General features: G+C 44.9%; 1 protein-coding gene across 3 annotated transcripts in view; it reads left to right on the forward strand.

Moving 5' to 3' along the window:
• Positions 1 to 22,329, forward strand: part of SDC3 (syndecan 3) — an 86,394-nt gene that overhangs the window by 25,614 nt on the left and 38,451 nt on the right. Inside the window, exon 1 of one of the 3 annotated variants that reach the window (XM_081962716.1) lies at positions 11,831 to 11,946. The exons of 1 other annotated variant lie outside the window; for it this stretch is intronic. The gene's annotated coding sequence lies outside the window, so the exon portion shown is untranslated. Of the gene's footprint in view, positions 1 to 11,830; positions 11,947 to 11,999; positions 12,101 to 22,329 lie in introns of those variants that run through there. One more of the 3 variants, XM_081962717.1, reaches the window with a different exon arrangement.

Consider the following 22,329-nt stretch of genomic DNA (forward strand, 5'->3'; position numbering starts at 1 on the left):
CTCTTCTTTCCCTCTCTCCTTTCCCTCCCTCCTTCCTCCTTTCTCCCCCTCCCTCTCTCCCTTCCCTCCCTCCCTCCTTCCTCCCTCCCTTCTTTCTTTCCTCCCTTCCTCCCTTCCTTGCCGGTCTGCCCAATTTTTGCAGGGCAAAGAGCTGTTTCTCCCTGAATCCTTTTTATCAGACTGTTCTTGAAAAGCATATGCTCAGAAATTGCTTTGAGCTAATGATTGAAGAGATCGGGGTCTTTTTTTGCATGACCATAACGATGGCAGCAAAGGAGGCCACTTGTTGTTTCCTGCTGAACCATCTTTGCTTTCTGTAGACACTTCTTCTCCGTCTTGGTTGTCTTCCCGGGAGAGGAATAAGAATATGAGTGAATCGGCGACCGTGATCTCCAAGGGTTTTGCCGAGCTTCTCAAACAGTTCATTGTATCTGTTAATCAAGTGGGAGGGTGTCAAGTTTGGTTTTCATCAAAGATTTGTTTGTTCCTGGGGGAGGCGGTAAATAATCTCTTGCTCAGCGGAGACGTAAATGCCAGATGGCGGTAATATTACGCGGGTGGGCAGCGTGAACAATAATGCAAACTGTTCCGCAGTGCTACCGAACTCCTTGTCCTGCCTAGGTGTAAAATTAAAAAAAAATCTTTTGCTGGAAAGAAAGAAAAAAAAAAAGGAAGGAAGGAAGGAAGAAAAAAGGAAAGAAGAAAGAGAGAGAGAGAGAGAGAGAAAGAAAAAGAGGAAGGAAGAAAGAAAGAAAGAAAGAGAAAGAGAAAAAAAGGAAAGGAAGAAAAAAGAAAGAAAAAGAGAAAGAAAGAGGAAGGAAGGAAGGAAGGAAGAAAAAAGGAAGGAAGGAGGAAGGAAGGAAGAAAAAAGGAAGGAAGAAAAAAGAAGAAAGAAATAAGGGAGGAATGAAGAAGAAGGAAGGAAGGAAGAAAAAGAGAAAAAAAGAGGAAGGAAGGAAGGAAGAAGAAAAAAGAAAGGAAGGAAGGAAGGAAGGAAGAAAAAAGGAAGGAAGAAAAAAGAAGAAAGAAATAAGGGAGGAATGAAGAAGAAGGAAGGAAGGAAGAAAAAGAGAAAAAAAGAGGAAGGAAGGAAGGAAGAAGAAAAAAGAAAGGAAGGAGGAAGGAAGGAAGGAAAGAAAGAAAGAAAGAAAGAAAGAAAGAAAGAAAGAAAGAAAGAAAGAAAGAAAGAAAGGGCAAAGTAGCATTCTGTTGTGCAAAACCCAGACGGCTGGCATTTTGAGAGACGTTTTCTGGCCCCATAAAGTCTCTATAAATACTTTAATTGGAAAAAATGGAGGGTGGAAGATAGAAGCCCTAGGGCATTGTTCATGCCTCAAAAAGCCAAAATAAGTTGGGCTAGTCTGCAGCATCATTTCAGAACGAGGGGTTTAAGCAAGGAACAACTGGCAAATGGGTCTTTAGCAACTGGCCAAACTCACCAGGGCAGCTGCTTTGTGAATATTCAAGGCTGCCTCACAGAGGGATGCCTCCTCTATTGCCAGCCAACTTAATTGAAATAATTTGGTCTCAGCTTTTGTTTTTTGTTTTTTTTTAAATCCAAACTTAAGGCAGCAAATAAATAAATAAAGCCGTTTAATTATTCCTTGCTTGCAAAAAAAACTAAAAAAAAAAACCAGCCTAGCGGTTTCAGGCGATAGCGTGCCTGCTCTGTCAGTAATTGGCAATTATCAGCAGAAAACAGGCTGGATGGGCTGCTGACCTGATTTTTGCCCGCAAGCGAAGAAGAAATCCTGTGAGCATGCCCAGGGATGGCATTAGGCAAACCCTGCCCTACAGTGACGTCATGATACCGGTGCCTGGTACAATATGCAAAGGAAGGGCTTGAACACAGGAGAGAAATTCAGTAGGTTCTGACAGGTTCTGGAGAACCCCTAGCGGAAATTTTGAGTAGTTCGGAGAACCAGCAAATACCACCTCTGGCTGGCCCCAGAGTGGGGAGGGAATGGAGATTTTGCAGAATCCTTCCCCTGGAGTGGGGAGGGAATGGGGATTTTGTAGTATCCTTCCCCTGGAGTGGGATAGGAATGGAGATTTTGCAGAATCCTTCCCCTGGAGTGGGGAGGGAATGGAGATTTTGCAGAATCCTTCCCCTGGAGTGGGGAGGGAATGGGGATTTTGCAGAATCCTTCCCCTGGAGTGGGGAGGGAATGGGGATTTTGCAGAATCCTTCCCCTGGAGTGGAATAGGAATGGAGATTTTGCAGAATCCTTCCCCTGGAGTGAGGAGGGAATGGAGATTTTGCAGACTCCTTCCCCTGGAGTGGGGTGGGAATGTAGATTTTGCAGAATCCTTCCCCTGGAGTGGGGAGGGAATGGAGATTTTGCAGTATCCTTCTCCTGCCATGCCTATAAAGCCATGCCCACAGAACCGGTAGTAAAAAAAATTGAATTTCACCACTGCTTGACCAGTGATATCATTGCAGGGTGTGGCATGTCACACTTCGCCCTACTTGGGGCAGACACTCCTGGTCCCTTGGCAGACATTTTGTGAAGCAACACTGTCTTAATATGGTCCATCCACTTAAAAAAATATTGCCCATCTCATATACTCTCCTGGAATAGAATTATGGACCCGTAGTTGTTAAGTGCGGGCCAAAGAAGGACAGGACCTTAAAACGGAGATTTCCTAACAATTTAAAAAAACCTCAGCCAACTTTAGGAACTGCAGAGACACCAACACCCATCATAGAGGTGTCCATTTCACTGCCTGTGGCAAAAAAAGAGCTGTGGCTATTTGAGGAGTAGGAGGAGGATGGACACAGTGGCTCAGTGGCTAAGATGCTGAGCTTGTTGATCAGAAAGATCGGCAGTTCGGCAGTTCGAATCTCTAGCGCCAGAGATAACAGAGTGAGCTCCTATTACTTGTCCCAGCTTCTGCCAACCTAGCAGTTCAAAAGCAAATAAAAAATGCAAGTAGAAAAATAGGGACCACTTTTGGTGGGAAGGTAACAGCATTCTGTGCGCCTTTGGCATTCAGTCATGGCGGCCACATGACCATGGAGACATCTTCGGACAGCACAGGCTCTTAGGCTTAGAAATGGAGATGAGCACTGCCCCCTAGAGCCGGGAACGACTAGCATGCATGTGTGAGGGAACCTTTACAGTTACCTTTTAGAAGGATAGAACTATAGTTGATGAATGATGCCAAAGACTTAACACAGTGCGTTTCTGAGGCACGAAGATTGTACTACCAATGGGTAATTGACTATGCACAACCTTGTTTCTCAACATCAGCACCTTTAAGATGTATGGACTTCAACTCCCAGAATTCCCCAGCCAGCATGCTGCGTGGAGAATTCTGGGAGATGACGTCCACATATCTGAATGTTGCTGACATTGACAAGCACTGATGATATATGATATACACAAGTTTGATCTCTGGCCTGGAAACGTGTTTTTTTTGTCCCCTCTGTTTGAGGGACTTTGGGGATTCACTCCTTTGTGGACATGGCTTGAAGTGGCACAAAAACCACTTATTGTGTTCCTTCCCATCTTACTTCTTGCTCCAAGACTGATTCATTTAGGAGCTGAAGGATCACCTTGTCACTGGAACTATTGAGACTGATTAGCTGTTATTTTCTGCAGAGCTCTGAAATTCGCTTACATGTGCCCTTTTGACTGTTCTACTGAGGACGTTCAAGTACATTACACCCTTTGCTTAGAGATGCCATTACTGTTGGATCAGGAGCAAAAAATGAAGGATTGCGTGTGTGCAGTGAGTTTCCACAATCACCATTGCGATTGATTTCCTTCTGCATAGTCTTACTCAATCTGTCTCCAGTCCAGCGCTGATGGATGGGGCTTCTTGAAGCACTGTTTCCTTCAAAGGACGCTGTTACCATCTCATTCTAGCTAGTAAAGAAAGAGACAGAGATTGCAGTGATTCCTGGTCTCTGTTTAAGCCAGCCTCTCTAAGTGTTGAAGCTGGCTGCCATCGATATTTGGCTTCACAGCTTGACTTCAGCTGGGAGTAACCTTTCCTTCTGATGACTTTGTCCCAGACCTGTTCCAAAGTAGTTTTCTGCCTGAAGTGGAGCAGCTAAGAAACCACATTCCTCCATTCAATAACTTCTAAAGTTGGCTACGTTATTTGGGCAAGGGAGATAGAAGAGCCCCACCCCCCTATACCATTCCTTACCTCTTGCAGCTGGGTCATTCCATGTCAAGTGGTTTGGGGGGGTCCCTACCAGTGCTGGGTTCCTACCGGTTCAGCCGAACCGGTAGTGTTTTGGCGGCCTGGGTCACTGGAACCAGCAGTGACCCAGGCCTGCCATGCCCCTGAACCGGTTCTCTGGTTCACCGTAGGCGCCACTATCTTGTTTTTCAGTTCTGCGCATGCGCAGAACAATTTTAATCGTACTGTGCATGCATGCGCAGCTTGCATCAAGCACATGCGTGGGGCGGCGCACACACGAGCGAAATGGCCGTTGTGCCTGCCGGAACCCACCCCCTGGTCCCTACGGACCAAGTGTCATATTTATCCTGCCTTTCCTTGCAGAGATATGAAAAGCCAAACCTTTAACCCTTTTTTTTTTTTGGAGCTGCACTATTTTTGGCCAACTTTGCTCTAAATTATCTAGATGGAGATCGCTCAGGAGAATGTTTTTATTGTTTTGTTTAATAGAGCGCAACAAGTTGTACAAGATGGTTTGTTTCTCTCAACAAAATATTGCCGTAGATATTAGGTCTCAAAGTTGTTGGAATCTGAGAGTCATACTGTCGAAGGCTGCGGTATGGGGTCAAACAAATGACTATATCTCTGCAAGTATTGCATCGGCACACGTCACATTTTTCCAATATTCTATTAGGGGCGTGCGTGCATGTCCACACCAAATTTCATTGAAATCTGTGATGGTAGAGCGCGGCATTTTTCTGACATCAAACCCCTTGACATAGAATGACCCAGCTGAAACACAGTACAATAATGACAGAGGTAGATGCCCAATTTTGCTTCTATGGAATTTCCTCATGAAGGCTTCCTCCAAAGACGTGATTTGGAGAGTTGAAAGCACCAAGGAAATACCTTATCCAACTCTCATCACACGTCCTCAGAGGTGGTATTCAGCCAGTTCTGACAGGTTCTGGAGAACCGGTAGTGGAAATTTTGAGTAGTTCGGAGAACCGGCAAATAGGCTGGCCCTGCCCCACTGCCTCCCAGCTGATCTTTTGTTGCCCTGAAGAGGAGAACGGAGCTGGGAAGCAGATTAGTGGGGAAGGGAGGGAATGGGGATTTTGCACTATCCTTCCCCCAGGAGTGGGGTGGGAATGGGGATTTTACCACGCCCATAAAGCCATGCCCACAAAGCCACACCCCACCCACAGAACCGGTAGGAAAATTTTTTGAATCCCACCACTGCACGTTCTCATATGAGAATGTTGGACCCAGATATCAGTGGCAGTTAATTTCCTCTTGCCATCCGAAGGAGGAGGAGAACATCAAACCCTTTATTTTGGCTATAGAGATGCAAGCTGAAAAACACAGGCGAAAGGATGTGGTGAAAGACAAGCTTGCTAAGAGCCAAGAGACGGATTCCTTGGATGGGTGCCATAGCATTTAGGGGAGAAAGGAAACAGACAAGAGTTTTCCAGGCACTTCTCTATTACATTCATTACAGTTCATCTTTGACATAATCCAGATGCCTGGAGGAGGGGTCGCTCCAGAGAACAGCTTGAAGTATTGCCACATGTGTTTCAGCAGGCCTGGAAGTGTGTATGCGCATGTGTGCCTTCATAGACCAGCATGTGATGAATCGGAGATTCCCTGTTTCTGAAGAATTACAGGCAGGGGTGTTATCCCTTAAGGAAAACAAATATAAGACATCAGAGATATTTAACAGATTAACAGTTGGAAGGGACCTTGCAGGTCATCTACTCCAACCTCCTGGTCAAGCAGGAGACCCTACATTTGCCTCTACCTAGGATCGAACTCACAACCTCCTGATTGGGAGGCGAGAGCTCCACCTCTAGGCCACAGCATCTTCTGTTCATTTAAAGATCTCAAAAATTCTGAGCTGAATGCAGAGCATATTTGTTCTCTGATAGTTTTCTCCCATTAATAATGTTAAGATTTGTTGAAGACCTTGTGATCCTACTCACATCCTGTAGGTCAAGGTTTCTCAACCTTGAGAACTTTAAGATGTGTGGACTTCAGCTCCCAGAATTCCCCACCCAGCTTTTTACTGGCTATAGAGTTCCAGGAGCTGAAGTTCACACCTCTTAAAGTTCTCAAGGTTGAGAAATACTGCTGTAGTCTAATAATTTATTTTATTTACAAATTCATATGGCCATCCAGCTCACACACAGTGACTCTGGGCAGCTTTGTTGTTGTTGTTAGTTGCGAAGTCATGTCCAACCCATCGCGACCCATGGACAACGTTCCTCCAAGACAGGCCTTCCTGTCCTCTACCATCCTCTGGAGTCCATTTAAGCTCATGCCTACTGCTTTGGTGACTCCATCCAGCCATCTCATTCTGTGTCATCCCCTTGTTCTTTCCCCCTCAATCTTTCCCAGCATCAGGCTCTTCTCCAGGGAGTCCTTCCTTCTTATTAGGTGGCCAAAGTCTTTGAGTTTCCTCTTCAGGATCTGGCCTTCTAAAGAGCAGTCAGGGTTGACCTCTTCTAGGACTGACCGGTTTGATCGTCTTGCAGTCCAAGGGACTTGCAGGAGTCTTCTCCAGCACCATAGTTCAAAAGCCTCCATTCTTTGGTGCTTAGCCTTTCTTATGGTCCAGCTTTCACAGCCATATATTGCAACTGGGAAAATCATAGCCTTGACTATATGCAGTTTTGTTGGCAGGGTGATGTTTCTGCTTTTTAGTATGCTGTCTAGAATTGCCATAGCTTTCCCAGGAGCAAGTGTCTTTTAATTCCTTGGCTGTAGTCCCCATCTGTGGTGATCTTGGAGCCCAGGAAAATAAAATCTGTCACTACCTCCCTTTCTTCCCCATCTATTCCAGGAATTGAGAGGGCGGGATGGATCTTGGTTTTCTTGATGTTGAGTTTCAAGCCAACTTTTTCACTCTCCTTCTTCACCCGCATCAAGAGGCTCTTTAGTTCCTTTTCACTTTCTGCCATTAGAGTGCTATCATCTGCATATCTGAGATTGTTGATATTTCTCATGGCAATCTTAATTCCAATTTTGGATTCCTCCAGCCCCGCCTTTCTTATGATGTGCTCTGCATATAAGTTAAATAGGCAGGGTGACAGTATACAGCCTTCTTGGACTCCTTTCCCAATTTTTAACCACTCAGTAGTTCTGTATCTAGTTCTCACCGTTCTGGGCACCTTACAACATTAAATAAAAGCTTGGGATTGTCTTCTATGGTGGCTGTATGTTGGAGGGTACCCCTCTCCCTCACATCCATAAGAAGGGAACCCAGAAACAAGAACAGGTAAGTTGTCCATGTCAAAATATTTAATTCCTACTTAAAGTCTAGGAGCACAATATCTCCTAGTAACATTCACACATGACCCTTACTGGATTGGTCAAAATTTCTACAATTTTTTTAAAGAAGGAACAGGCACCAGAAGAGGGGATGTAGTGGCAGTAATGATGGTGCATGCACTAGCACCATGATGGCGAAGCTATGGCATGAGTGCCAGAAGCGACACATAGAGCCATTTCTCTGGACACCATCGCCCGTTGCTTTTCTGGGTTCCGGTGCGCCGGCCAGCTGGTCTTCATGCACATGGGAGTGCCGGAAATCGGAAGAACAGCCACCTGGTGTGCATGTGCATGCTGGGAAGATAATCTTCTGGTTTCTGGCACGCACATGTGTGCTGGTCAGCTGGTGTTCTGGTTTCTGGTATATGCATGCTCACATCATAAACTGGAAGATCATCTCGGCGCGCACATGTGCACTGGCCACCTGGTCTTTCTGCTTCCCCACGTGTGTGAAGACCAGCTGGCTGGTGCACCGGAAGCTGGAAGGTCATCTTCCCAACATACACGCTCCCGTCTTGGCACTCAGTGCCAAAAAGGTTCACCAACACTGCTCTAGCACATGGACTTCAACTGGGCCGTAATAAGAAGAATGTGGAAAGAGATTGTGCAAAGGCTTGGCTAGGTAGAACTACTCTGGGTTAAATGCCACTGTTCCTGCATGAGTAACACCTGAAAAGGAAGGGTTAAAAGGAAAAGCAAATGGTGACTGTGGTGTTGTGTTGTGATGCAAGGCTCTCTCCTTTTGCATATGTGCCACATCTGGCATCTTGTGTTTTTTTGACCCCCCCTGTGGATGTCTGCCAGAGCATGCGATATCACAACTAACTTTCATCCTGATGGCATCATTATGGTTAGGAATGGATTGTAATGAGACCTGTTGCTCGCAATTTGGGATTGTTGGCAGCTGCATTCTTTGCTAGGTTTCCACTTTAAAAAGAGGGAAATATTAGATCCTGGCATGTCACTCGGTGTTGTAGATCTGGAAAAGTACATTTTCTTGGAGCTTCCTGATTCCAGGGCCAGTTGAGCCAAGTTGCTTGAAGCGGCATGGCCTTTGGCTCGATTTAGGCTTCCTATGAAGCCACACTTCTTAAAATCCTGGTTTACTGACTTAAAGCTACAGTTGATTAGGCAGGGATATTGCGGTGTCATAACGGCTTACAAAACATTGCGACAGGGGTTGTTCAACATTGTAAGCAAAGGCAAACAAGCTACATTACAGCTTGGAGCAATGTGTGAGCTGAGCTGTACGAGAGGATCAACTTCCAATCCCTGGTTGTCTGCCCTAATGCTCCGATGACAGCAATAATTGAAAGAACCAGTGACCTTAGCAGAAGAATTAGCCAGAGTTCGGTGAAGCTGGTTGGGAGCTCCTTTTTCAAGACAAGCCCTTTGCATTAATATCATCACCCGTTAGTGTTTGCGTTGCAGCGTGAATTGCAACTCATCTTTAGTTTTTAGACCTGGGGTTCTTTTGAACTAGAGATCCACTGTCAAATGCATTCTCAGTGATGTCTATGGAGATTCTTGGTCATCCAGGTCATGGTTGTCCCAAAGGTGCTTTTTCCCATCAGGAATGGATTCCGCAATAGTCCATTTGCATTTAAAAGACTTTTGAAGACAGAAAAGTCCACATTTTGGACAGAGAGGACCTCTGGTTTGAAAGAGGGGTCAAAGAGGCCATCTGTGTCAAAATTGAACAGCCCTCTCAGCAGAGGGGGGTGGGGAAGCGATGTGCCATTATTTACTGTGTTTTTCCTGAAAATAACATCCTGTCTTATATTTTGCTCCAAAAGACGCATCAGGGCTTATTTTCCAAGTAGGTATTTTCAGGGAAATATGGTACTAAAATGCACCCATCGGACTGACGATCTTAACTGGGGCTTATTTTTAGGGTAGGACTTAAATTATGAGCATCCGAAAAAAAAAGTTGACCACGCCCACACAGTCACATGACCCCCCTGAGCCACGCCCATGAAGCCACTCCCACAGAGCCTGTAGGCGGTTTTGAATTTCACCAATGAAGAATAGTTATTGTACAAAACTGGAAAGCCGACAAAATCCCATCGGGAGTTAATAAAGAAGATATTAGACCGTGCAGAAATGAATAGGTTGACATTGAGAATAAAGGGCAAGGAGGAATCAGTGTACTAGAGGACATGGGGGCAATTTTATGAGTGGCTTGAAAAAAAGATATAAATAGAAAGAAAAAGGAACGAAACATGAAATAAGTATCTCAGACGACACATGATTAATATAGGGGGGGAGGGGAAATAAAATATCAAAATGTAAATAAACAGGCGGAAAAATGATATGAATTGACATATGTTAAATAACAATTATAAGGATGTATATCTAAGAATGAATTTGAAAGGAAAAATAAAACTTTTTTTTTTTTAAAAAAAGAATAGTTATTGTCAACTCTGTCAACTTTGGACACCTTCCACTCTCATTCTAGACACAAGTGTTTACTGAGTTGTTTAGGTTAATCTTCCTTTTTTCCTCTCCCTATTCCCTCACCCTTTCTCCTGGCTCTCTCCCGTTGCATCTTTCTTTCCAATCCCTATTAAATCCCAAAGCTTTCGCCAGACCCCCTCCCTGGGTCTATTTTCTCTGCAAGGGGCTAGTCTGGTTTCCTGCCCTCACTTTGTCTGACTTCTCTTCCTTCCAAGATAAACATTCCTGAGAGACGATTGGAGTTGGGAAGCAGCTAAGAAGAATCCAAGGAGTATAAATAGAAGCGGTACTGTTTGCAAGTTTATTGCTCCTCTAGAGCAGTGATGGGGAGCCTTTTTGACACCAAGTACCAAACCGGAATGCTCACTTGAGCACTGAAAACCCAAAGACTAACTGGTTGGTGCGCATGTGAACGGCGGCCAGCTGGTCTTTGGGTTTCCGACATGCGCATGTGCGCTGGCCAGCTGGTCTTTGTGCTTGCCAGGTCACCAGAAATCTGAAGACCAGCTGGCCGGCATGCATATGCCTTTTGGGCTGGGTTTTGGGGGCTCAAAAAATAGCCTGAAAACTGCCTGTTTTTTGGCCACTTTTTTGGCCCTTTTTAGGCCGTGTCCCGGCACTCTGGCACCCGCGAAGACCAGCTGACTGGCGTGGATGTGTAGGCCGGAAACCAGAAGAGCAGCTGGCGACGGCACGGTTGACCACAGAGAGGGCTCGGTATGCCACTTCTGGACCACGTGCCATAGGTTTACTCATTATGGCTCTATAGAGATTTGGGATATGAGTTTTGGGGAGTAAAAATGATGGAAATATAGTTATGCTGCCTGTGGAAGGAAAAGGTTGTACTTGGTGACCTCAGCTGAATGCTTCTGTGTGCCAAGCCGCCATTTGCCACCAACGCTAACAGTTAAGAAAGATAAACTTTGCCTCTCTTACCTTCCTATCAAGTGACAGCTCAGGGAGAAACAGTTTGGTTCTTGGAAATAATCAGTTTACACTATGGATGGTATCAGTAAGTGTTTGATAGGGTGCAGATAATTGGAAGAATATGTACTGCCTTCCCAATCGTGTGCAGCAGGGTAGTCTTCCCTCCCATCCAAGGATGACTATTATGAGTTCACAACAGGAAGCTATCTCCAGTCCCATTCATTAACTTGAAGACATGGGTCTAAATTCTCAGGATTCCCCAGCCAACATGCTAGCTGGGGAATTCTGGAAATGGAAGTCTTCAAGATGCCGAGGTTGAGAAACACTGCATTGAAGGTAAAATTGAACAAACCTGAATAGGGAGGATGTGGTGGTGGTGGTGGTGGTTGGTGCAGTGGTTAAAATGCAGTATTGCAGGCTAACTCACTGCCCACTGCCAGGAGTTCGATCCTCACTGGCTCAAGGTTGACTCAGCCTTCCATCCTTCCGAGGTCAATAAAATGAGGACCGAGATTGTTGGGGGCAATAGGCTGGCTCTGTAAACCACTTAGAGAGGTCCGTAAAGCACTGTAAATCGGTATATAAGTCTATTGCTCTTCATTCCTTCCCCTTCCTCCCTCCCTCCCTCCTTCCCATAGTGCGTAATTGTTAGAATGCCGTATTGCGGGCTAATTCTGCCAACTGCTAGCAGTTCTTTCCTGACCTGCTCAAGGTTGACTCAGTCTTCCATCCTTCCGAGGTGGGTAAAATGAGGACCCAGATTGCTTGGGGCAATAGAGTGACTTTGTAAACCGCTTGAGGAGGGCTGTAAAAGCACTGTGAAGTGGTATATACGTCTAAGTGCTATTGCTTTTGGTTTGGCAGTGTAGAAATACTTGATTTGGCTCAGGCTTCAGGACCCCCATCCACAACCAAGGAAGAAGCAATTAAGCCTAATGAATATCATGCGGTCGCTTTATAGCATGTGATTGCAATGGAATAAGGAAAAGGGAGGTCGGGAGAGAATGCCTTGGCGAGCCCTTTGCATTTGCAAATGGATAGCCTTTTTTAAAAAATTATAATTAGCAGAGCTCATCATCTCTCATCATCAGCTGCCAGGTACTTAAAATGCAGGCATGTTTTTTTTCGTGCCTATCTCTGAATTCATTTTCTTTGAAAAGCTTCCTGCCGCACTCAGAACCCGATGTACGAATGAATTCCTGCCGCTCCACGGACCTTTTCGTTCAAGTTTATTCCTTTTCAAGACTGAACGGTATTTCTTACTTTCTCTTCCAAGGCTGCCACGATGATAATGAGCGCAATGATTTACATACACAAAATGGAGACGGGTCCATATTTTATTGCAACTGATCTTGGGCATTGTTGAATTCAGTCCAGTTGGGGGACAAGGAAAAAAACGGGGGGGGGGGAATAAGGCCATTGGAATGCAATTCGTTTCTTTTTCCTATGGATTGCGTGGGCAGTTCAGTGAGGGTCTGAGGCTCCCCAATCTGTTTTCCTCTACTTCCAGGACCTCCTTCTATTGTTCTACTAGCATTTGGCGGAGCTATTTTTGGATTTTTCTTTCCTTTTTTCAAAACAAGACATAATCTAGGTGTATAGAGCCTCCCATATCCTCAAGAGACCAATTGCATTGTTCTTTTTTTAAAAAAAGGAGGGGGACATGGGATTGAAAATTCTGGACCTCCTCCCTGGGAAGATGTTATAGTATTATCACCGTACTACTCTTCTGTGGCTCTTGACTGCTGTAAAAATATTTATTTCGAAAAACATGCTTCCTTCCCCAGCTGCAGAAAAGTTGCCATTCTCTGTTACAGAGCTAAAACCATCCTATCTAGCTGGTAGGTGAGAGATGTCCTGGCTAGCTGGTGCCAATTTTGGTTATCTAAGTGAGTTATGCTCTTCTTCGCTATTTCTTGGGAGGTTTGGCATAGATGTAGCTGATTCTCTTAGGCAGGCGTTTCTTAATTTTGGAGACTTTGTGTGGACTTCAACTCAAAACGTTGGCTAGTCAATCTCCCAGCCCTTCAAGGAGCCCTGATGTCAGCTCCAAAGTTCATCCAAGGCAGGGTTCCCCCCAAACTTGACAACTTTAAGACTTGTGGACTTCAACTCCCAGAATTCTCTGGGAGTTGAAATCCACCTATCTTAAAGGTTGCCAAGATTGAGGAGGTCAGGGTTGTCAAACTCGATTTCATTAAGGGTAGCATCTCAGTTGTGTTTGACCTTGGGGGGGCTGGGTTGGGCATGGCCAGCTCAATGTCATTCGTATCAGGGGTGCCTGTGGTGGCCCAAGCACTCTGCGGGCAAAAATGGACTCCCGAGTTCCATTTTTGGCTGCGACAGCTTCCTGCAACCCTCTGCCAACAAAAATGGAGCCCAGGAGGGCTGCATGCAGTCCTCCCGAGCTCCATTTTCTCTGGCAGAGGCACCGCAGGCTGGTCGTTTGCTGTTTCCAGGGCGGCCCTGTGGGCCTGATCTAAGCATCCCGCAGGCTGGATCCAGCCCACAGGCCTTGAGTTTGACAGCCCTGCTGTAGGTCTTTCCCTTATGCACCACATCCCCGAATTGCATGTGGAAAAGCAGATGTTGTGATGTTTTTTTCTGAGGAATGGTGGGTGGGTTGTCTCCTTTTGAAGTTGGCCCATATTTGTAAGGAATATTAGAATACAATTGTGCATTGAGCAGCTATAAGCAGCTGTAAGGCCGCTTTTTTGAACCTGGACATCTTCCAGAAACATGGATTTCAACTCCCAGAATTCAACAATGGCCGGCTGGATAGAAAAAAAATATTGGACTTGAAGTTTATTATATCTGGAGGGTGACCAAGTTAGCAACAGCTAGAGTAGGGGGCAGCTATCTCCAGATTAATGTGGAGCTACAGGTAGTCCTTCACTTCAACAATTCATTTAGTGACCGTTTAAAGTTAGAATGGAGCTGAAAGAAGGGACTTATGACCATTGCTGCATCCTCATGGTCATGTGATCAAAATTCTGGCAACTGGCTCATATTTACGACAATTGTAGTGTCCCGGGCTCATGTGGTCCCTTTTTGTGACCTTCTGACAAGCAAAGTCAATAGGGAAGCCAGAGTCACTTAAGAACCATGCTACTAACTTAACAACTTCAGTGTGGCAAGAAAGTTAGTAACATGGGGCAACATTCACTGAAATTGGGGTCGTAAGTTGAGGGATACTTGTATTATGGAAAGGGTGCCTTCTCCTGCCTTTAACATCATCAGCAAGTAAAAAAATATATGGACCAGTCTGGAAACCAGCAAGAGAATGTGGTCGGATAGCAAGAAAGGTGTCCAATGTAGAACTTCCCATGTGGGCAGAAGATCAAGGACAAGATAAGGTGATTAGAGGAATGTGGGAGAAGATCAAATAAAGAAGGGGAGCCAAATAGGGTGGTGGAAGGTTGACACGCCTGATTTTGCCAAGGAAAGCCAGGGGAAGTAGAAGGAGAGAGGTTAGGAAATAGGTGATTGAGCCAAAAGAAATAGAAATCTGAATTTTTTTTCTTTTACAAGAGAGAAAAGTCTGCCTGCTAGGGTAGACGTAGCAGTTCTGCTGCTCCTGAACATATGTAGATGCCACCTCTGTGAAAGCTATCTAAGAGCGAAGCCACTTTTCAAGCCTTAGTTTGTCAGTTCAGATACAGCTGGAGCATATCACCATTTCCCCATAGTATCCTGTGGCAAAGAAGCTTTAAAGTACGGCTCCAAATCCAAACATAGCAATTTCTCCTAAGCCACAGCTTCTCAATGGACCTCAGTGGAGAGACAGTTCTCCAGATTATAGATCAGATCTTTGGGAATTAACCCTGACCTGGATTGTTCCTGATTTTCCTGACCTCTTTTCCCGTGTTTTTCCTGCTGTGCTCAAGCTCTAGTCTACGCTTCTCTGCAAATTGGCACATGGCAACTTGTGACAGGTGAGAATGGGTGACTTGGTGGCCAGTGGCTTTAATTTTTGAAGCTGGAGTTTATATTGTAGAGATTCTGAGTATGTATCCTCTTCGAGTGAAGGAGTATACTTTGGCTTTCGTACTTTATGAAAGTAGGTAGGGTTCAGGTCAAACATTAAGTTGGATTTATGATAAAGGTAAAGGTTCCCCTTGCACATACGCGCTAGTCGTTCCTGACTCTAGGGGGCGGTGCTCATCTCTGTTTATAAGCCGAAGAGCCAGTGCTGTCCGGAGGTCATGAGGCCGGCATGACTAAATGCCAAAGGCGCACAGAACACTGTTACCTTCCCCCCAAAAGTGGTTCCTATTTTTCTACTTGCATTTTTACGTGCTTTCGAACTGCTAGGTTGGCAGAAGAATTTGAAGTATAGAAAAAAGGAAATAAGTGTGGAGTTACCTGCTAGTTTAGCTTAAGAGAAAGAAGGACTAGGGGAGACATGATAGCATTATTCCAATATCTCAGGGGTTGCCACAAAGAAGAGGGAGTCAAACTATTCTCCAAGGCACCTGAGGGTAGAACAAGAAGCAATGGGTGGAAACTAATCAAGGAGAGAAGCAACTTAGAACTGAGGAGAAACTTCCTGACAGTTAGAACAATTAATCAGTGGAACAGAAGTTGCCTCCAGAAGTTGTGAATGCCCCAACACTGGAAGTCTTTAAGAAGATGTTGGATAGCCATTTGTCTGAAACAGTATAGGGTTTCCTGCCTAGGCAGGGGGTTGGACTAGAAGACCTCCAAGGTCCCTTCCAACTCTACTATTGTATTGTATTATTGTAAGGGAGACTGAGGGTTGTGCCAGGAGATACGATGTGCCCAAGAGCTCCTTGAACAATCAGGGCTAAATAAATGCACTTCAGTCACCAATACCGTGCTTGTCATAATCATAGGCCTTAAGCTTTTCTTGAAAAGAGAAGCTGGGACAAGTAATGGGAGCTCACTCCATTACGTGGCACTATGGATTCGAGCCACCAAACTACCTACCTTTCTGATCGACAAGCTCAGCATCTTTCCTCCTGAGCCACCATGTCCCCAAGTTGGATTTAGGTTTAACTAAATTAAAATTAAACATATATGTTTGCTAGATTTATGCCTTTCCTTTCATTCAGGAATGCAAGGTGGCATACAAAAACCTTTCTTTTGGGGTTTTTTTTTTCCTTTACAATATCAAACATACGAGGTAGGTTAGCTAAAACAGCACGATGATCCCAAATTTTTGCACTGATGTTTTTTGGCTGAGAGGGGAACAGAACCTGAGCTTCCCTTCTCCTAATTCGGCACCTTAACCATGACGCTCCAGTGGCTAAATAAAAAGAATGATTCTTTAGTCATATGTCTTAATATTTGTTTCCTTCAGCTGCATTCAAAATTAGAATTCAGCGATGACTTCTGCACCAAAGGTGTTAGAAGCTGTGCATTCCCAGGGGGTCAGATTTCACCTTCTGAGTTAATTCTTTCATTCATCATTGGATGCCCATTGTTAGATGTGGTTGGCTAGTTGGATGAACAAAGACCAATTTGGCCTTTGATTGTGATAAAGATAACTTCCTTCCTTCCTTCCTTCCTTCCTTCCTTCCTTCCTTCCTTCCTTCCTTCCTTCCTTCCTTCCTTCCTCCCTCCCTCCCTCCCTCCCTCCCTCCCTCCCTCCCTTCTTTCCTCCCTCCCTCCCCTCCATTTCCAGAAATCCTAAGTTGCATTAACAGAGGGATACAATCAAGATCAAGTGAGGTACTAATACCACTCTATAAAGCCTTAGTAAGACCACACTAGAGTACTGCATCCAGTTTTGGTCACTCAACTATAAAAAGATGTTGAAACTCTAGAAAAAGTGCAGAGAAGAGCAACCAAGATGATTAGGGGACTGGAGGCTAAAACATACGATGAACAATTGCAGGAACTGGGCATGGCTAGTCTAGTGAAGAGAAGGACCAGGAGAGGCATGATAGCAGTCTTCCAATATTTGAGGGGCTGCCACAGAGCACAGAGGGTCAAGCTATTTTCCAAACCACCCAAAGGCCAGACAAGGAATAATGGATGGAAACTGACCAAGGAGAGATTCAACCTAGAAATATGAGAAATTTTTTTGACAGTGAGGACAATAAACCAATGGAACAGAAGTTCCCTTCAGAAGTTGTGGGGGCTTCATCACTTGAGACTTTCAAGAAGAGATTGGACTGCCATATGTCAGAAATGGTGTAGGCTCTCCTGCTTGATCAGGGGGGGAGGTTGGACTAGATGACTTATAAAGTCCCTTCCAACTCTGTTAATCTGTTAAATTCAAAGCTGCTTACACATAATATAGAATAGGATTGTTTTTTTTAAAAAGCACAAAAAAACCTGTAACAAATCATCAGCTAATTTGCAGTATTCGGTGTGCCATAACTTCAGTTGTCCTCAAGTGTTTTTCTGAAAAGTCATGCTCTTAACTTTTCTAAAATATACAGAGGAATTGTTACACTATTTAGAGGCTGTTGCAAAGGAGGCGGAAATGGCTGAGAAATCCTCCCGATGAGGTTCCTGAGAATGGCATTTCTGTGGTGGTAGACCTTCAGCTTACCTTCTCTCCCAGATCTTTTATAGTGGCAGATTAAATCTCTAGGTGGTTTTGGAGATAATTCAATCCCTAGGTTTTAAAGCATCTTGAATTGTATCTGGAAGGTAGCTAGAACATCTCCACAAATAGTGGTGGTACAGGAGCAAAACTCAAATGTATCCATAACTACCTGGATTGCTGGATGCTGACCCAACTGGACTTTCCACTTGATCTTCAAGGGACCCCAATGTATAGAGGATTGCAGTAGTCTTCTCCTTTCCCTGACTTCCATGTACCTGTCCCGGGCACCAGTAGATCTTCTATTGACTGACAGTCCCACTCTCATCGCCTTCTTGATACCAAGCTGTGCTATTGCCCCTGCCTCTTTAATTGGTTGTTTTTGTTGCTGGTGTAGAACTGAAAGGAGAGCCTGCTTTCCATTTATCCAAAGATAATTGTTTTGGGTTCAGAGTAGTAATTCAGTTGTTCGCTAAGCAGCAATTAGGAGGCTGGGAGAAGGCTGCATGGAGGCTGGTGATGTAGTTATTATCAGCCTGGCTGGCTGGATAGCATCTCCTCTTAGACTGGCAACAGGCCAATGCTCCCTTCCACCGCCAGCGGAAATTTACCACTATTTGTTGGCGGCAGCGTTGCAGTGCCTGGCTGGTAAATCTGGACGGAAGCAGTTGGATAAGAACCTTCCACGTACGCCTGGAAGAAACTTGGTGTAGAAAGTTAGCATCCACCCCTCTCCTAGAAGAATGAAATATTTTGAGAAATATTAAAAAGGCAGAATATTATATTTCCCTGGACGATAAAAGAAGAAGCATGTTTTAAAGACAGAGAGCAGCTCCCTGCCCCCAGCGGATATTTGGTACCCATTGAGAAAGACTGGGCCAGCCTATCTACAAGACAAAAGACCTCCAGCTCCAGGGTGATGGGATTAAGACATGACACTCCCGGACATAACGGGATTAACTCATCTAGCAGCAGAGCTCACCACATGGCACAACAAGCCCCTTCATTGCATCAGCCCAAGCTTCAACCAATCTTTAGCTCAGATAAACATGACCCTCATAGGGCCCTATGGGAGTCTGACAACAGCCAATAGAATACATGTTCTTGCACAGGAACAGGAAATTCAAGTGCAAAGCCGAAGGGAAGGTATAAATAGTCCTCTCTCTCAACTCGACAGGACCATGTGCTTGATGGTTCTGCTTCATTAAATCATCTTCCCCAAGCGGCCTCCATGTTTCCAGTGTCTTTCTCCCCACTTGGAACTGAACGAGGTGGATATTTTTTCCAACACTGGAGAGAAGCAGGATTCAGGATCCGAAAAATACAGATAGCCTTCAACTTACGTTCCATTCGTTTAGCAACCGCTTGAAGTTACAAGGACACTGGAAAAAAAAAGAACTTAACAGCTGATGCTCCTGCTTAACATCCATCACAGTGTTCCCATGTGCTCAGGTTCAGGTCATTAGCAATGGGCAGGTATTTACAAGCGTTACAGGATCCCAGGATCAGCTGAGGGTCACCAGCAACCTTCCAAGCAAAGTCAATGGGGGAAGCTGGATTTGCTTGATTCACTCCACTGCGGTGATTGACATAACAACCTTAGTTAAAAAAAAGGTTGTATCGTAGGGCACAACTCACTGAACAGTTACTTTGCTTAACAACAAAAATTCTGGTCCCAATTGTCATACATTGAGGATTACCTGTAATGATTTGATTTCCCTCTCTCCTTCCTTCCTTCCTTCCTTCCTTCCTTCCTTCCTTCCTTCCTTCCTTCCTTCCTTCCTTCCTTCCTTCCTTCCTTCCTTCCTTTCCTTCCTTCCTTCCTTCCTTCCTTCCTTCTTCCCTCCCTCCCTCTTCCCCTTCCTTCCTCCCTCTCCTTCCTCCCTTCTTCCTCCTCCTTCTTCCTCCCTTCTTCCTCCCTCCTTCCCTCTTCTCCCCCTTCCTTCCTTCCTCTCTTTCATCCCTTCCCTTCCTTCTTTCCTCCCTCCCTCCTTCTCTCCCTACCTTCCTTATTCCCTCTTTCCCTCTTTTCCTTCCTTTTTTACTCCCTCCCTCCCTCCCTCTTCTCCCTTCCTCCCTCCCCTTTTTCATTTCAGCTTTTCCATCTAACCCCTCCATTTTATTTCCACTGTAAGGGGTTTTCTGGCATTTACAGAGGTGGAATTGTGCTGGGGATTTGCATACTGTGCTACGGAATCCAGGGAGAATAACGGCAGCTTGCGTCATAAGGAAAACATTCAGTGGAATGGAGTGGTGGCAGAATTAATCAAGCTTGACATCTTCAAGGATGCCTCTTGAAGAAGCTCAACCTTGGGAAGAGAGGAGGGAGGGCGGGAGTGTGGGTCTCCTCAAATACCTGAAATGATGTCATCCTGAAGGTCAAGATCTGAAGTGTGTCGCTTCAGAGTGAGCACATAAAATAATGGATTTAAGTTACAGGAAGGCCTATTCCTGATGAATGCTAAAAGGGAAACATCTTCCTAGCTATTCAATATATACGGTAATAAGTTGTATCCCACCCATCACAATCATACAACTCTGGAAACAAATACTACTGCTTTAATAAGTCACATTATTGTTGCATGTTTCAAAGAAGGTCTTCAGAATCAAATCCCCAAAGTATTGCATAACCCTAGTCCCCGATAATAGGGAGTAGAATCTAGTGGTCTCAGACAGTAATAGGGCTTGGTGCCTATCAAAAGGAGAACATGATTGACAGTTTATATTATAGGCCAAAAGAACATGAAGGCAACTGAGAAAGAGGAAAAAATGAACTTAGGAGAGTGATAGTTGAAGCCCTTAAAGTGAGCTGGGCAGCACATTCCTGTAGAGCAGGATTTCGCAACCATAAAGTTCTGTGAACTTCAACCCCAGAATTCAATTCGATATAGAAGCTTTTTCTGCAGTGGCCTCCACCCTGTGAATTCATCAAGGTGAGGTTGGCCCCATGTTGGCCCCTGTTTTTGCTGACCTCCTGGAAGTCCCTTAACACCTGGTTGTGTCAACAGACCTGGGGTTTACATGGAAATGGGGATCTGGTGAGATGGCTCCACTATTCCTAATCTGATGCTGTCTCTTAGTATTTTCATAGTAATAGTAGTTTTTGTACTTTTCATATGTTTTTTTTTAAATTAATGGTTTTGAAATGGCATAGGGTTTGCTGCCTGAGCAGGGGGATGGAGTAGAAGAACTCCAAGGTTCCTTCCAACTGTTATTCTGTTAAGATGGCAGCCATATAACTTAGATAGATAGATAGATAGATAGATAGATAGATAGATAGATAGATAGATAGATGATAGATAGAAAGAAAAGAAAGAAAGAAGAAAGAAAGAAAGAAGACAGGCAGGTGATAGAGAGACAGACAGGCAGATGGTGATAGGTAGAAAGAAGACAGAGACAGAAAGATCAATAAATAGATCAATAGATAGAAGAGAGAGAGAGAGAGAGAGAGAGGGAGGGAGGGAGAGAGAGAGAATCGATATAAATTGTCCATATAACCACATAAATAAATGGCAGCCTTTTTTGGGGGGTAATTATTTGGTCACTCAAATTATATATGAGTGGTACCCCTGGTATGCCCAAATATGGGAGGGAGCTCACTACTCCCCCTTTCTGTCATTCGGCTCATCACAGGGGTCCATCCAGGCAGAAAACCATATTTTTATTTTTAATGTTTATTTATTTATTTATTTATTTATCAGCACAAACACAACACAACACACACACACACACACACATATGTGACCCAAGGTGATAGAGAAAGATTACACCAAAGAACCGTATCATAAATAATAAAAATCAATACATCATGATTCAGCCCTGCGGCTCCTGGAGAGGTTGTCATGTTGCTACCACACCCCTTTGACCGTTGGTAGCCAGAAGAGGAAGAAAAGAAGAAGAAGAAGAACAGGAGGAGGAGGAGGAAAGTAGGGCTAGGGGTTGCAGAAAGGTTGACTCTCCCTGCCTCAAAGTGTTGCTTTAAGCGGCAAGGCAACATCACACCTTCTTCTAACCCTTCAGGCTTTTGTTCCTGGTGTCCATTTCGTACTGAGACGGCATCTTCTTTTGTCCCCCTTGTCTCCTCGCCTTCTCATCCCTGCTCTCTTCATATGCGAGAGAGGGGTTGCCATGGGAACAGTTTCCTGGTTAACAGGCAGTGCTCCATCGATGCTCAAGCATGAGCTGCAGGAAGCCGGGTGTCTTGAAGTGGGCTTTGAATGTTTGGAAGAGCTCTTTGCCTTTGGTTGGCTGGCCTACCAGCCCAAGGTGCAGCTGAACTAAAACCCCCTGAGATGATATCTCTGGGAGAGGCCGTAGCTGAATGCCGGAATGGCAAAGCTGCTCAGGGAGGCACGATAGGTGATGGGATCAGTCCTGTGGTTGATTTTTGCCAGCGACGAGAGATGTTGTAGTACCAGCATTGCTTGAGTTACTAACTAAACTGATATTTTAACAACCTCCCTTCTTTTTGCAGGCTTTAATGTGCGTGCAGTTTTATTTCAACTAATACCCTGTTTTCCCCCAAATAAGACCTCCCCAAATAATAAGCCCAATCAGGCTTTTGAGCGCATGTGCTAAAATAAGCCCTCCCCCTGAAAAATAAGCCCTCCCTGAAAATATTGCAACACAGCAGCAGCCATGAGGTGACCACGCTCGCCCCCTCCTGCACCTCAAAAATAATAAGACCTCCCCGAAAATAAGGCCAAGCGCTTATTTCGGGGGTCAAAAGAAAATAAGACCATGTCTTATTTTGGGGGAAACACAGTAGAGAAATATAGAAGGATGGTTTATGCCAGATCATTGATTGTCCTTCCTTCCTTCCTCCCACCCTTCCTCTGTCTTCTTCCTTCCTTCCTTCCTCCCTCCCTCCCTCTTCTCCTTCCCTTCCTCTTCTCCTCTCTCCCTCCCTCCCTTCCTTCCTCTCTCCCTCCTTCTTCTCCTTCCTCCCTCCCTCTCTCCTCCCT

Source organism: Natrix helvetica (genome assembly GCF_964273705.1).
Source record: "Natrix helvetica genome assembly, chromosome: 9".
Lineage (NCBI taxonomy): Eukaryota > Metazoa > Chordata > Lepidosauria > Squamata > Natricidae > Natrix > Natrix helvetica.